Raw genomic sequence first — 16,130 nt, 5'->3', positions numbered from 1 at the left:
GACGAAACCACAAACCAAGGCAACACACCACTGATAGCGCCCTGTAAATTAACTTGACATTTGATGCAGAAAAAAATACAAAGCATACAAAAGACACCAATAAAATAAACCCACCCAGTACCCACACAACATATATCAGGGTTCTTGGGAAACATAGAATAAGGAAAGCGTGTAACATCCACAGAAGACGATCTTAACCCAGCCCTCCTGAGACATGTTCATGGTTTTTTTTTCTCACTGTTGCATTTTCGTCTGTTTCTGAAGTAAAATGAACACATGCTTCTGCGTGCATTGTGCATTGCAGTTACACACTTACACAACAGACGTCTGGAAATCTTGGTTCAGCTCAGTCTCACAACTGAATGAAAATATATTAAAAAACATATTCTTTGAATGGTAAATCATTTTTAAAACATTTTTAGACTGATAAAACAACCACTTTTCCCTAATGCTCTAAGTATCACATCTTCACACTTAACAAATATGCTGATGAGTGACTAATGCTAGCGACACCAGGCCAGCAGCCTAACATACCGTATATAATACACACTGCAGCAGTACAGCAGAAACAAAATATAAGAGAGATTTAATACTGGAGTATTTAGATGAGGGAAATGATTAATAAATCATTAAATTCAATCTGTGCGCTGATTCCCTGACATGCATGTACAGGGCCTGTCAAAGTGTGTCTGCTTTAGGACACTGCTGCGGCAGACCCAGGTTATTAGACATGCAGGAATGTTAACATTATAATGCATTATTGTAAGTGTCTGTGTCCCTGTCCCCATTCACAGGGCTGGCCATATTGTGTCTCTAGAACTGCCAGCCATGTGGCTTTTACAAAAACACCATTGTGCTGTTCAAAAGTATTATTTTAACGGTCGATCTCTTTCGTATTCTGGAACACACGTATGACAGTTCTTCATGGACGTGAATGCAGCTTGCCAAACTATATTGTTCTATGAAATTGCACTTGTGAAGCACATAACCTGAAGCAGATATTTTAAAGAGAGTACCGTGCAGCCAGTAATTGGATCACAGTAATTAGTCTGGTTCTCTCTCTTTTGGCTGGGAAGTATGCATCCTATTTTTTTTCACTGAACTGTAATCTAAGCATTACATAATTATTGTCTTCTTAAAACACAGAACAAGAGCATAATATAAGACAGAGAGACTATTTAAATATAATTGTGTAATATACAGTTTATATGGAGATCACTTTACAGCTATGCTTTTCTAGAGATGCCCTGTAACTGAATCTCCTGTCAAGGATATTTGCTTGGCAAATCCAAACTAAAAAATAAAAGATCACTCACCTTTCACAAGTAGGAGAAATAGTCTTTATTTTATGTAGTGCCTTTCGTGATACAATATCATCTCAAAACAATAAAAAAATGTCTTTACAATAAAACAACAGAGGCAGGTACACACAAAAGAATGTGGTAAATGTATAAGAATGTACAAGTATGACCTTTCTCATCCATTTACTTACACAGTAGTATAATAAAAAGGAGAAAAATAAGAATGACATGAAAAATTCTGTATATTCTACACAGAAGCAGACTTGATTACTGAAAAAGAACTGTTAGGATCTTTTAAATAATTTATACTTTATTAGAATTTTGTCTTTATTAACTAAAGGAAATTTATTTTTTTCTTCTGTCTCACTAGCCAACATATGTACAGCATATTTAACTGAACCTCAGACCTTAGAAAATTCAGACTTTGCGCATGCATTTTATACAAATAGCTATTTGCAAGAGGTCATCCATTCTATCTCTAATCTCTCCTGATGTATGAGTACCAAAACCAGAAAAATAAAAAGCCATTAAAACATGTACAAGGAAATGTCATAGTTTGATGAGGTTGGAGTGTTAGGTTGTTTATTATGAAGGGGGCTGATTTTCATTAACCATATTGAGTGCAATCTCTTTTATATTTTTAGATACAGTAGGCAAAAATGCCTTAGCTCTTTGCAATGCCCTTTTTTCCTGGCCCGTTTATTTTAAAACCTACGTGCATTTTCAATGAGCTGTCATCAACAGTAAAACAATTTATGGCACATGCTATTTTTAACGGACAATTCTGAAATGCTGTTAATAAAAAGGGTTGCGCTGCCTGATGCATTTGCAATTCAGATTATCGCTGGGCACAGCAAAGTATTAGCAAAATCCGTCACGGCTTGGAGGAGGGAAATTAAAATGTTACTGTTCCAATACACATGGAAAAATGAATAAGACAAACTGCAAGTGTTCCTGCGTTTTTAATATTAATTTTCCAGCTAAGAATACTTAATTATTGTTTTACAACTACAGGTCAGAACCAATTTCCTCACAAGGACAAATATGTGGTTCTTAACTGTGTTAGTGTCAGTGATTTGCTTTCATTTGTATGATGATATTTACCATGCACGTGGTCTTTGTTTTCAGGAAGTTAAACTTCACAAATTGAGAAGGCTGAGAAATCTACAGTACCCAGAATTAGATGCACCTCAATGCCAACTTCTTGGATATTACTTTAAAATAAAGCATGTGCCTACTTATTTAAGATAATGCTCCAGACACGAACAAATAAACTAAACAAAAATAAAGATCTCCTGCCGAACAGTACTCATTTCTGAAATATAAAGAGCTGAAGCCCCAATTCTGATTTTTTAAGAGTTTTGAAACAAACAGCATACTGTTTGTAGAACATTCCTGTTTAACAGCTTTTGGTAAACTCAAAAATGGGCAACCAGCATGATGTCAATACTGGGTTTTTGATATTTATTATAATTGCAAATGGATTTAGCCATAGCACAAATATTATGCAATTATCTAATTTATTATGGCTAAAACCAAATATATACAAAAAATAATGAAGAGCCCCTAAGTAAATGACTTTCAGTCATTTGGTCCAGTCTGTTTGGGTGGTTCTTATTCGGTAACAGGGCTATTTCTATTTTTTAAAGGAAACAAATAGAGTCTTACATCCAGAAGCTCCCACTCATTCTTGTGTTACACTTTCAGTGATATCTATTGTCTTCTACGGGCGGTTCCATTAAAAACCACAATTCATGATGAGGCTTCCAGGCAGACCACATTATTAACTCCTTTTTTGTTACCACTTGCTAAATTAAAAAATGCAAGACAGTTGTGGGAGGTGAGGTTTCAAAGAGGGACTGTCCACAGAATGTACGATAATGAGCAGAGCACCACAAAAATAAACTCTGCCCTTAATTCTTGTTCTTTTCATTTTGTGAAAAAGGAGAAAATGTACAGTGAGGGAAAAAAAACTCCCATATTCCTCCAGCAATGCTGATGTGGAAATAATGACGAAAAAAAACGTAACAGGTTCCCACAAATGATATACAGTAGCTTCCTTTTATAATGCATTAAGCCGAACAAAATAAAAAGGAATGTGCCAAATGCATTCATACTACATATGAAAATATGCCTAAACATGAATACACATGTAGCTGCGTACAGGCAGAAATAATGATTAATAATGAAGGGTTTTCTAAAGTGTATTTTTTCAGTCTATGAAGAAATTACACATTTCTCCTGTAAAGCAAAAAAAAAACATGGAACAACGATCTTTTCATCTGTCTCTGCAACAGTCCAATTGGATCTCAGGCCGTTCCTCATCCCTCCCACAGAAACACTAATTGTAGATTGCAGAATACAATAACTGACACTAGAAGGCAATACACATTAATTAATCCCCTCTTTAACAAGCTCTTCCTTCCTAATATTATCAAACATCTCACACACTTATCAGATTGTTTTGTGCTATTTGTTTTTTTTTATTATTATTCATGCAGCGAGTGACCTGAAACTTTAAAGAAATATTGTAAAACCAACTAACAAAGAAATCTACAGCAAATACTTCCAGGCTTTAGCACTCTTCCCGATATATCAGAATTATTAAGTTCAATTTTTTAAAGAAGTAAATTTGTGGGATCTAAAACTAAACAAGTACCATCTGATCAAAAATAGATTGCAATATTAAATGTGTTTGTTTGCTTAGCAGCTTTCTTTGTTCAGGGCATCTTATAAAGTAGCAAGGTAGAAGACACAGTACTGTACAGTATATATATATACGATATGCAAAACCACTAAAAAATTATTAATTATACTGTATAATAACATTGGACTAGGTTCAGATACATAAGAATCAATATTAGGATGGTTACATAAAAATACTGTATGTGTAGAATAAAGTAGTACATCTTGTTTGGAAAGTGGAAGTCTTCACACCCTTTTGATTCAGCAAATGCATTCATTTACCATTTAGTGCTCATGTCTTATGAAGAAACAATAATAGGCGAATGAGATATCTAAGGTCCAAATGTCCACAGCAGATAAACTATGGACTCCCCGTGTGAAAAATAAAGACAGCAGGTGTGCCTGCACACAGTGAAATTTTGGTCCCTACATATCTGACACAGAAATGGGATCCTGGTAAATGCAGACGTGTAGAGTGAATTTCTTTGGTGTTGGTGCGCGCACAATGCAGAACAGCTTCAAACATCTTCTGACTTCACTTACAGGTAGATTACATAGCAGCATTTAATTTCCTTCTGCTTAATGACTGTTTTTTTTTAAAAGGGCAAGCTTATAAATTAACTCTGAAATTTGGAATTCGGATGTTTTATGCCTTTGAAACAAGATGCTAAAAGTCTGAATTGGTCGTCTAATCTGATGCAGAAGACCTGTTACGGTTAAGTGAGAGTAAAAATCTTGTGCTGCTTTTACATTGAACGGTGCCCTTTTCTCTCTCAGAAGCAGGTCCTTCTCTTCCTTATATCACCTGTTTTTCATTCCAGCTGAACACTGTTAGTCTGACTCATCAAGCCCTTAAAGTTTTCTTAATACTTTTAAGACTGTTTCAGCTCTTACAAAGTAGAACAAGGTCAAAAATTAACGTGAAATAATGCCAGATACTGGATTTAAGCTCTCCTTAACAATCTTGTGAGTGTGTTTGTCAGTGTCATTTGCACCTGTGTCTGCACATCCTCAACCCACAAATGATGAGAGTATCATAGAAAGCTTTAGAGGAGTAACTATACTAAACCAGGACGTGACCGATCTCCACTCACTATATTGAGAAGAACTCTAAATGACGCACGTGAAAGAAATGATTTGTGAGACTAAGTGCCGAGTGCAGAAAGGTATTTAAAAATCAATCAGTTGGTTCAATTAACACTACGTTGGTTAAGAGCTGGGCTGGAATGAAAACCAGAAGACAGGGCAGTGCTCCAGAGCAGGGGCTGGGACAGACTCCTCTACGTGAAGTGGGAGAAAGCAAATGTCATCTCGCTTATTTTCTCATCTCCTACAGGCACATGACTTCATGCTTAACTGTGTCATTGTTTAGCCAAGGTCTTTGGAAGCTGGGATGAATCAAATCCCTGGACTGACAGGCAGGCTCCTCAATTCCCATGTATCACAACTTTTTCATGGGTGTTTAGAGTGCGTAAAGTATATACCGAGTAATACTTCAAAATAACCTGTCCTCAACCCGGCTCAGCAGAGCAATACGTTTTGCAGTCCCTACCAGACCTTCCCATCAAAGTGTGGATCCGGCACCTGGCTATTACAGGACAGGTGCCAGAACAGTTTCGTGTCAATTATGTGAAAAGGAATCCTTGTTTGTCAACCTGTTTAACAGCTGTATCTTATTCTCAGGCACGTCCTAACTAGACTTCAATGGGCTGACCAATTCATCCACCAGAATCCGACCCAATGGGGTAATGTGCTTTCCTGTGATGAATCAATATCTACATGGGACACCTCTGATTGCTGAAGAGCACTGTTGATGAAGTACAGCTGTTCCTGAGTTCCACTGTTTAAGAGTTTTAAAATCTCACATGTACTCTCTAAACAAATAGTAAGCTGTTGTGAAACACACAGAGACATCTTACATCTATTCAATTCAGACATAGCAATAATTCCAGTGTTTAAGAAATATCATAGTATGACAGGCTAAAATAATTGAATTTTGTTAGCCTTGAACAGAGAAAACTGCGAGGAGACCTGGATCAAGCATTCAAAATTCCCAGCACAGGGCACAACATGGGACAACACTCTGAACTGGACACCAGTCCATTGCTGACAAAAAATACAAACGTATATATGTACTGCATACTGTATAAACAAGCATATATCCATAGTTCTTATAATGAATTACAATATGTTGTACTAAAGTTGACATGAAAAGATGCAGTGAACTACAAGCTAGTTTACAAGCTAGCATTTTGGAGTCCAGAAATGGGAAAACAGGATAACATTTTACTATGTTCTCGCACTTAGAAAGCTTAGACAAATTTAAAAGTGTGGAGTTAACACCAAGGCAGCTGATGTAACAATTTTAAAACATAATATTTGTTAAAAACTAGACCAGAATAATTCCCAGAGTCTCAGTGAAATATGAAAACATAATCAAGGCATGTGGCCAATGAATTATGTACAAAATACTGTACCATGAGTTGTAAAAATAAAAATAACTTTCTTCCTATGAGAAATTTCGGGTGAGATATTGAATCCACAAGTAAACCTCCATTCGACCTGTTTTGGCACTTCAAGATCAAGACATGCCATTATACAGAATTGATTCTTGGCTATTTTTCAGTCTCTTAACATGAAAAGTTGAGACATAGGTCTGGGTTAGGTCATAATTTTGCCTCACCTGCCAGATTCAAATTGCAAACACGTTACCTGATAGCAAGTTTCCATTGAGTTGAAGACAAAAGCTTCTGGTAGACAAAAAAGTCCACATGGGGTTATAGAAATTTACAACTGAAAAGTGCACAGAAGATGTGATTTAACCCAATCATTTAATCAGTCAGGTGGGAGCTGCACGTCAATATAGTGGATAAGCCCTTTCTCGCAAAAAATGCTATATAAAAGCAATGTATTATTATTAATAATAAAATAAGAAATTCTTAATAAGTAAATGTTTGGCTTATGGTGCTATCATTATTAAAATCATGCAAAAGCACAATTATTAAATATAGCAACCAACTTGTAATGTATCAGCTGTAAACCTAAAGAAATGTATTATAAAAAAATCTACAGCAAAATCTAAATCTCTGTTTGTTGCGTAATGTCAATTTTTGTAGAACAGGGGGTATAAAATACTAATTTATCTAACTAAAAATCTTAACCCCCTTTTTAATTTGGTCTGATTTTAAATCAGGAACAACCCAGGTCTACCACGCCTTGTCGGCCGCCCTTAAATCACAGATTTAAAAAGACTTTTTATTGTGACCGGGTCGGGTGCTTAAGGAAGGACCTCCTGAGCTCTCTGCCATGTAACCTCCTGTGAGCCCCACAGTGACCACAGGAGGCGTTGCAGGAGGAGTGATGCAGCTCTCACTGACTACACTGCAACCTCTGGGGTCTCTGTTGCAAAGAGAACTAAGGATGTCCTGCATAACTCAATCCCATCAAGACCTGGCAGTGCTTGGCCACAATCCTGGCTACAGCCTAACACCAACCCAATTTCAGATCAGTGATGTCTGACCTACTGGCCTCAACCTGCACTGTAACTTGAAGTTATTAGGGAGTCATGGCTTGGTAACATGTCACTCACTGTTAAATTGTATAATTCTTCCAAGTTCAGAGGTTACTGATGGAAGCTTGACCTGTACTGCTTGCTAGGGCAGGACCTGCCCTGTTGTTGAACACTAATTTCCATTCCGTTCTGTTTGTATTTCACTTTTACATGGACAGTGCATGCAAACGAAGGGCTTGTCATTTAATTGGGCACACAGACTTCATCAGGAAAAACAACATTATTTCTAGAAATGTTCAAATGTACATGAAGGAGCATGCCACTGTGGACAGCCCACTGTGAGGATCTTTACAATTACCTGGCTTATTCTGCAGGCCTTATCTTTAAGGTGCCCCACAAAGGAAATCACATCTGGATATCTGCACGTCTGGAGAATACAGTGAAGACCAGCCATGACCAAAGAGCTTCATACGATAATGGTAATCAGAACTCCAAGCACATCCATGTGGTTGAGGTGGACACAAAACTCAGGATCCAACCACAAACTTTCCAAACCTTCTCTGTAAATAAAATTACTTTTTTTTCTAGAACACTTCATATGCATCCACAGTAAAACAAAGGATTTGTGAGAGCTGACGTTTCAGCATTTGCAGCATGTTACTTTGTATGGAGTATTCATTAACTGGGGTCCCAGAGTTGTGTACAGGAGTATGGCCTTTTAGTGCTTTGCCATAAATGCACCTGAGGATTTTACTGACACTGCATAGACTGATGGTTGTTTGACATATCAAATTTCATAGTGCATATTTCCTGTGACCTATAAAACTCAAGCAATGAGCATGGCTTTTGTGTTCTACATCAAATTCTCTAGACAATGGTAAGCAATGCATTTTATAACCTGCATGCATGCCCAGTAACTGTCACTCAGCTTCTGCTTATTGATAATGCAGATACAGTGCATTTTATGGTTTCTCACAGGAAAGGCCTGATACAGGATATTTTTTTCTACAAGCACATATATTTTAGTGTGCCAAAACAAAACACGAGAACACCTGTTCTATTTCTGAGTTAAAGTATCTATTTTGACTGAATACTGACAGTGGTTATTAGTGCTTGAACAGATTAAGGACTTTCTGTCTCATTCCAAGGTTTGTGGTCACTATGATTCCACTGCATCCTTGATCCTTGTTTTGAATATTACTAGTTAAGTGTTTATAACAAAACAACCAGTAGCTTCTCTGAAAGTCTAAGATCTTACAATGAATCATCATTATGTCAGGAGCACGACAATTTTATGGTATATACAAATATTTCAGATTACTGAGTATTGGATGTAGTGTGTGTGCAACATTTCAATGTTATAGTTTAATTTATATTGTATGATGTTCCCTTCCCCAGAACATCTTTGGCATTATTAATCACAATGGGATCTTTTTCCTAGACAAACATTTTAAACGAATTTAATTTCATAACATTAAAGCCCAAAAATATACAAAAAAAAACATAGGGAGTATTGAGGAGATCAATTGTATCAGTGTAGTTTCGTGACCAATACAGTGCCACATTGTTGAACGATTTTATTTACCCTAAATATTTTAGGAAACAAAGCTCTTTCATATTTTCATCAAGCATTTTAGTAAAGAAAGGGGTCGTAAGTTCTGATGCTGGCATATTTGAATAAGCAGCCCTCAAAACACTGTTCCATCTTTACTGTTTTCTGGAGCAATAACACATCTAGATCACCCAAGTCTCTACAGTATGTGTACTTTGATGCAGGCAGGCATACAAAACTTCTGCAAATCCTGACACTGCCAGTGCACAGTCATCTGGGCATACATCAAAGATTTCCTGCCTTCTGGCACTAGTACCTTAACTTACCTCATAGTGGCCTAGCTTCGGGAATAATCTGAGACAGGTATATTTGCCCATTGTCTTCTTACCGATTACGTTTCTGGTCATCTCTTCTTACTCTGTAACACAAGAGGAATGACACTAAGAAATGCACGGACCTGAAGTGCATTTTATTTCTCTAAAATAATAGAGCTTTTAAAAACTAAAACGGCACACAACTCTAACTTAAGGACACTCAAGTGAAGAAAATTGTACATCTGGAAAAAATAAGATGAAAAGGTGAACATAAATTAGAATTTAGTATATTCTAAATATACTAAAAAGGCCTTTCATTAAATAGGCCTTTCCTCTGAAATATATGCATAAAATATTAACATTCAGTATTCAGTATTCAGTCTTTTACATTTGCCAGATCCTGGTGCTTCATCAATGAATTCCAAAGAGTACTGACTCTTGAATCTTACAGGTCATCTTCTAAAGGCTGCCCATTTGTTTAGAGACATCCCATTGTCATTTCTGACCCACGTATGCAATTTGAATGTGAAATCTCCATGCTGAAGTAAAAAGGTGGAGTTGGGTATCTGGGAGAACCAAAGAACTTTGATATCTTGAGATGACCATTGCCTAACCCTGAACACAGGAGGACAAAGGCTAAGTCAATTGTGATGTAATTTTGGTTGGAAAAGCTTTTGTCATCAAGGATTAAAGGGTGTGTTCAGTTTATTTTTTTACTCCACATAAGCCCACTCAAAACTCTCAGCTTGTTGCAATTTCAATGAATGTGTCAGGGAGAACTTCATGAAAATTGATTGTTCTGATATGATTTTTGTCATTCTCTTCGAAAAATAAAACAATTTTAAACATAATGTGTTTAAGAGGACATATGCGTTTTTTATTTTGTAATGTATGAATATTGTAAACAATAATAACCAAATAACTATTGAGCCGCAGTATGATTATTCCGAGTTGATGATGCGAAAACAGATACTGTAAATGGTACTTCTGATTACTTGATGTCTAACTGCTGAAAAAAATGATAACAGGAAATTCATGCAAGGGAAAAAAGTTACACAACCTGATAAGAATCAGGTCTTATTAAATGACAAAGTCTGACAGCAGGAGCTGTGTTGATCAGCATCATCAAAGACTTCAGCTGGGTTCACAAACATTTCTACAGCATAGTACATAACACCTAAAGATGACCAGAAATAACAGGTTTAGTAAAGATATCTTATATATATGAAAATCCTATAAAGACCTCAATAAAGCTTGTGAAACTGCAATAAACAAGGCAAGAATTAAAGCAAAATGCTAATCATTACTTTAATTGGATTAAATATTTCTGATTACGGATGACCATCTGATGATATGTGTTAACTTGAATAGAAGACTTTAACACTGCACCAACCAACACGTGATCATTCAACAGTAGGAGTCACATATGACCTAAGTAAGAGTCAAGAGTCTAGCAAATGACCAGAATAAAACTGTTTAGAGTGAATACCTACATAATTCACTTGCACATTCCTGTATTAACAGATAATGAAAGTAAAATTGCAATGTTGAGCAGTTGGAAAAAACTCAATACAGTGCATTCTAAGAAATGACTTAAAATTTACAAAATTGTTTGTAGCAACAGTTAGCGCGACGAGTAAATCTTGTAAGTGGACAGGTAATAATTACCTGTTACCCAGCTGAATGGATTGGCAGTCATTTTTCACATCCAGCCCCTGTGGCACAATAGCAGTGAATGTGGATTACAGTGGTGAAATATGGGCAAAGGACCTAGAACTCTGATGTAAGAACTCTCTACATCATTGATAAAACATAAAGAACCCGACATGTTGTCACTGTAATGCACACTTCTCTTTCTAATCTTTCAGGCCAATTATTTGTAAGTGATTGAATGTTTATCAATCTGTAGAATAACTCAAGAAACAACAGAGATTTAAAATTCACCACCAAGTGAAGACCCTGTACTCATAAGATATCCACAGAGTAGTTTACAAACTGATACCACTGGAAATTTTCCATTTCAGTGATTACAATCCCATTCATAGAGGAGATACAGTTTGATCAAAACTTAGAAAGAATAAACATCTGATTAAAAAATAACGGTCATCAAGTAGTTAACAATATTGTTTTCTGAAGTACAATGTTCTTCAGTGATATAAAATAAGCTATGTCTGGCAATATTCAGCTGGGCACACTCCTTTCGCATGCATGATATTTCCAGTCAGAAATGAAACCAACCCAGAGTCTATATGGGAAGGATAGGGCACAATATACGATTACATCCTGAGCAAGACACCAGACTATAAATGGGCACACACACATCAGAGACACCAGCCTAGCCAGTACATTCTTCGGAGGGGAGGAAAGTGGAGCAGCTGAAGAGCGCACAGGACAGGGACAAATTCTATACAGAAGACACCCCTGTCTGCAACTGTGCTCAGAAACCAAAAGCTGTGAGAATACACCACTAACTACCTCTCAAACAAACGTGCATCTTCATACTGGCCTACAGTAGGTGCTTATTGTGTTTTGGGAATCTTAAATATGCAAGGGGTACAGAACTGAAACTCACATGCGTTTAGGAGAAACATTAGGAGTATCATTGTCACTTTACCTCTTTGGCATGTGAACAAGTGAAACTGATGATGACACACAAAATCAATTAAGACTGCTAATGCCACCTTAGCATTTCAACAGAGGCAACAGAGAAACAATTTGACCAGTTTATCAGCCCTCCGTTCAGACTGCAGAAAGACTCAGTTCAAGCACCCCCTGAAAACTGCAATCTGCGTTTTCTGTATGTCATCTCTTTTGCCATCATCAGTAGTGTTTCAACCGCACAGAACAATAATGGACTTTGTATGAGACATTTACCCCCCCACCTCCAATTAAAGGTTTAGAAACACAAATCCATAAAAAGACAAAAAAAAAACCATCATGATATGCTGACTATGCGCAACAATACCTAGACACTGCATTGGGTCTGTGAGACAGAGTGGGTTTATTACTGCACAGAGTCTGAGAGACAAGGAGGGGTTAATATAAACATACAGCTTATTTCCATATACTTGCTTTACATAAAATGGCATGAAGCTGATTTGGCCTCTGCTATGTACAGCTGGGAACTGTACTTAATCTGGAAAGCTAGTTTAACAATGCAATGGAGCTGCGAGGAAGGCCTGAAAACAAAGTATTCAAGCTGAGGGCTGGCCGTATTCACAACGCACAGATATGTGGTAAACGCAGGCGCATCCTATCCATTCACTGGCATGTGTGTGCTTTACGGTGAGCATGGCCCCCAGTGTGGCACGGGCAGTGAGGACCTGGGCTGCACTATTTCCCCTTGATGAAGTTGCCCTCTCCCTCTGCAGATTGCCAGCCTTTTTTTTTACATCTCTGTTCCCTTCTGCGCTGTGGCCCCTGTGCTCCCTGTGCAGGGCATGCCAGCCCTGCTGATGCCTGCATCCGACTGCAGCGTGGCTGGGTGCATGTGAGCATTCACCAGGAAGGGAAGACTTAGCCTCAACAATGAATTATTCTGCTTACCACTACAAGGGGCGATAATGTTTGATCCATACTTTCCCTACTTTTCAGCATTAGGACTGTATTACAGTAAAGGTTTTATTACCACTGCAATGACAATGACATATGAGGTACAACATTTGCCAAATAGTATATGAGACCTACAGTGTTCTAAGATATAAAAACAATATACAGTATTTGTCATTATCCATTCTCTAACACTCTACAGCAACCATTAACCACTACCTAGTATCAGTAAGTGCTGTTTCCTCTGTAACAAAAGTTTTCACACTGTGGTTCAATGAGCACTTACATTCCATTAATATATGACAGGCGACCCTGAGACATGCAAAAATTAAATTAAATCGACCTATTTCCATGACTGCTTTGCACATTAGAGTATCTCATCACTGCTCAGCAAAGAATTCACACAGCATGTTTTTTTCTTTATATTCATTTAACAATACAACCATTTAAAACCAAACCAAAAATCAAAACAAACATATGCACTTTCAATGTGAAAAAAGTATTGGGAAACACTATGTAAAAGCCTAATAAGAAATATGTTGGCTTTTCTGTGGTTTAACCTCACAGGTTTTTAATGTTTTTTGTTTCTATTTCTGTAAAAAATGGTTAGATTGCTACAAACTCTTACCTGTTACCTGGCACATACTTAACCCTTCATCATCAGATCCCATGCATACTGTACTTCCCTCCTCTATGATAATATATAATACACTTTAATTTATTCATATTTCCCCACATTTCTAAATACAGGGAAACAATTTTTATAGTTTTGATATTTCTGCTGTGTTCTAAGCTTCTAATCTATGTGGAAGTCTCCAAATAAATTGCTTTACCCTGTAGAAATGAGATGCCAGGATAATGCAAGCATGTTCTATTTCTTAAACAGATCAAAAGACACACACAAATTCTAAAGCTTAAATCTGATCCTCCAATTTTCAGCATTTGATTCCAAATTCATGGTTAGATGTAATAATCAGCTCAAGAAATAGCATTTGCATTCTGAAGGACTGCAGAAAGGCTCTCTCTAAAAGCATAAACTTTGTTTAAATCTAGTTATCTTTGCCTTTCTCTTTTGCCATTTAACTTTCTTTGAAGTAAACAAAGGTTTTTATTCTAACATCAAGAATTACTGTAAGGTATAGAAGAAGAAACCAAGCTGACCAGTAAAGACCAAAACATAAGATCACTGACCTTTTTAGGTTGTTAAAATTATTGAATAAGGAAACAGTGAGCAAAAGAGGCAGTATTAAATACAGTATATCAATTTTAAAATAATAATCAAGCAATAATGCAGCATGTTTATATATATAAATATGTGTGATATACATTTTTGCCTACTTGTCTAGGAGTCTTTAATCTGCATATGAACGTTTGATAGATTTCATGTTAATAGAATATACGGCTATAACGGAATAAGGATATTAAAAATTGACAAGCCCCCGTAAGACCACAAACATCTGCCCTAAAAAACGATCGTATATTTTGATAGACCACTTGCTTCAGTGATTTTTATTTACTGATCATTTTCATGCAACCTACATGTTCTCTCTTTTTGACTGAACTGAAAGGGGTAAAAATACAATTATTAAATATAGCTATTATTTTGCAGTACAAAGACATGCAAAACGTAACTTATAAAATATTTATCAGCCTTTAAGCTTAGGAGCAACCTTCTTTCATGAGCAAATACACTGTGCATACTCATCCACGATAAAGATACTAGCCTGTTTTGGGTAAACTGATAATCACCAACAATGCCAGGACAGTGTCTTACTACTGTAGGAAATAACCTGATAGATTATAGAACAGGAAAACTGACAATTTAATAACAACAACCTACTACAGGAATATATTCAAACAAGGTGTAGAACTAACTTTAACCAAAGCCCTAGTTTTAATTAGGCCCTAAATTAGCTGATCAATATTAAATAATTAGCTGATGAAAATTAAAATTCATTGTCAGTACTTAGAAAATAATGATTTCCAGAAACCTGCAATGCTGCTCAAATCCTAGTTATCTGTGTTAGTCTTACAATGTATGCATACATACTTGAAAAATAGCTTGTCTGGCATACCATTTTCTGTACATCCAATATATACCTCAAAAAGTGAAGCCTTCCAGGCTTAATTTAATCGAGCTACTCTCTACACATCATGTTTATTAAAAACCTTAGCTTCTAATGGTTAGAAAGCAAACACGCTCACTTTGCGTGGCCCACAAATTTAAATGCTTATCAAATCTAAAAGACCAAATGCATGTCTTAGCTCAGGATGGCTGATATTTGAAGCTGTCAAATGAAGAAACCATAGCCTTGAACCAAGGGGTTTGCATCCTTAAAGGCACAGGAACCAGTAAGAAAAAACAACAACAACAGCAAAGTTACCACATTTCCTGCATCTGATGCTGCTGCAGGCTCTGTGCATTCAAGTCCAATTGATAAAAACATGCATACAAAACCTTAATCCTTAAACAGGGTCATTATAATTAAAATAGGCAAGGAGGAAAAGCATTGTGGGAAAAGCATTAATATGCCTGACACTTTCCATGTCTTCTACAAACCCAGGCCTGTCTGACAAGGTAAGAAAGTGAAGCTATTTTATTCTTTACACCTGAGTGTAGGACCTTGCTGGGTGAAATTTAAAATGGTTTGTGAAAACACCCAAACAAGGTGTCTGAATGTAATACCATGTATAACGCTTACATTAGGATAGCAAATACCGTAATACAGTGCACGTTTAAAAAAACATTAAAAGGAAATGAAAAGGTTTGTTCTTCAATCAGATTATCGAAACGTATTTCAGAGATTTTGATAGATGATACCACTGACTAATCATTGGTAAAAGCAAGTGGTTGAAAATCAATATTTTAAAAAACTAAATACAGACAGAATCACAATAGTACACACAAAGTAGAACACATCTGATTAAAATATTCCTCTTAGACTCATTTAACAAGATTTTCTGCTTGGTTAATGAATGTAAAGTCTAAAAGTAGCAAGCAATCATTAACTGCAGATCTGTCCTATTTCCCAAAGTGTGTTTCAAATCTAGAACTTTCTGCCTCTACTTGCAAAGTAGCTCCTTCACGTGCTATTTTTAAGTCTTGACTCAAAACACACTTTCACAATCTGCCGTTCTGAACTTAAAGCAATTCTCTTATTATCAGTTCATATAACATTTGAATTCTAAAAAAGCTATGGAAAACCTGTTGCAAGATG

At 36.5% G+C, this 16,130-nt stretch overlaps 1 long non-coding RNA gene across 1 annotated transcript in view; it reads right to left on the bottom strand.

The window, feature by feature from the left end:
- Positions 1–16,130, bottom strand: part of LOC148837287 (uncharacterized) — a 69,784-nt gene that overhangs the window by 35,593 nt on the left and 18,061 nt on the right. The window contains exon 2 of the long non-coding RNA XR_016090834.1: positions 9,376–9,467. This is a non-coding gene — a long non-coding RNA (uncharacterized LOC148837287). The remainder of the gene's footprint in view (positions 1–9,375; positions 9,468–16,130) is intronic.

The sequence above is a fragment of the Atractosteus spatula genome, chromosome 3, assembly GCF_055471065.1.
Source record: "Atractosteus spatula isolate fAtrSpa1 chromosome 3, fAtrSpa1.hap1, whole genome shotgun sequence".
Classification (NCBI taxonomy): Eukaryota; Metazoa; Chordata; class Actinopteri; order Semionotiformes; family Lepisosteidae; genus Atractosteus; species Atractosteus spatula.
The sequence above is the reverse complement of the archived record's forward strand: the minus strand, read 5'-3'. Positions and strand labels throughout refer to the sequence as shown.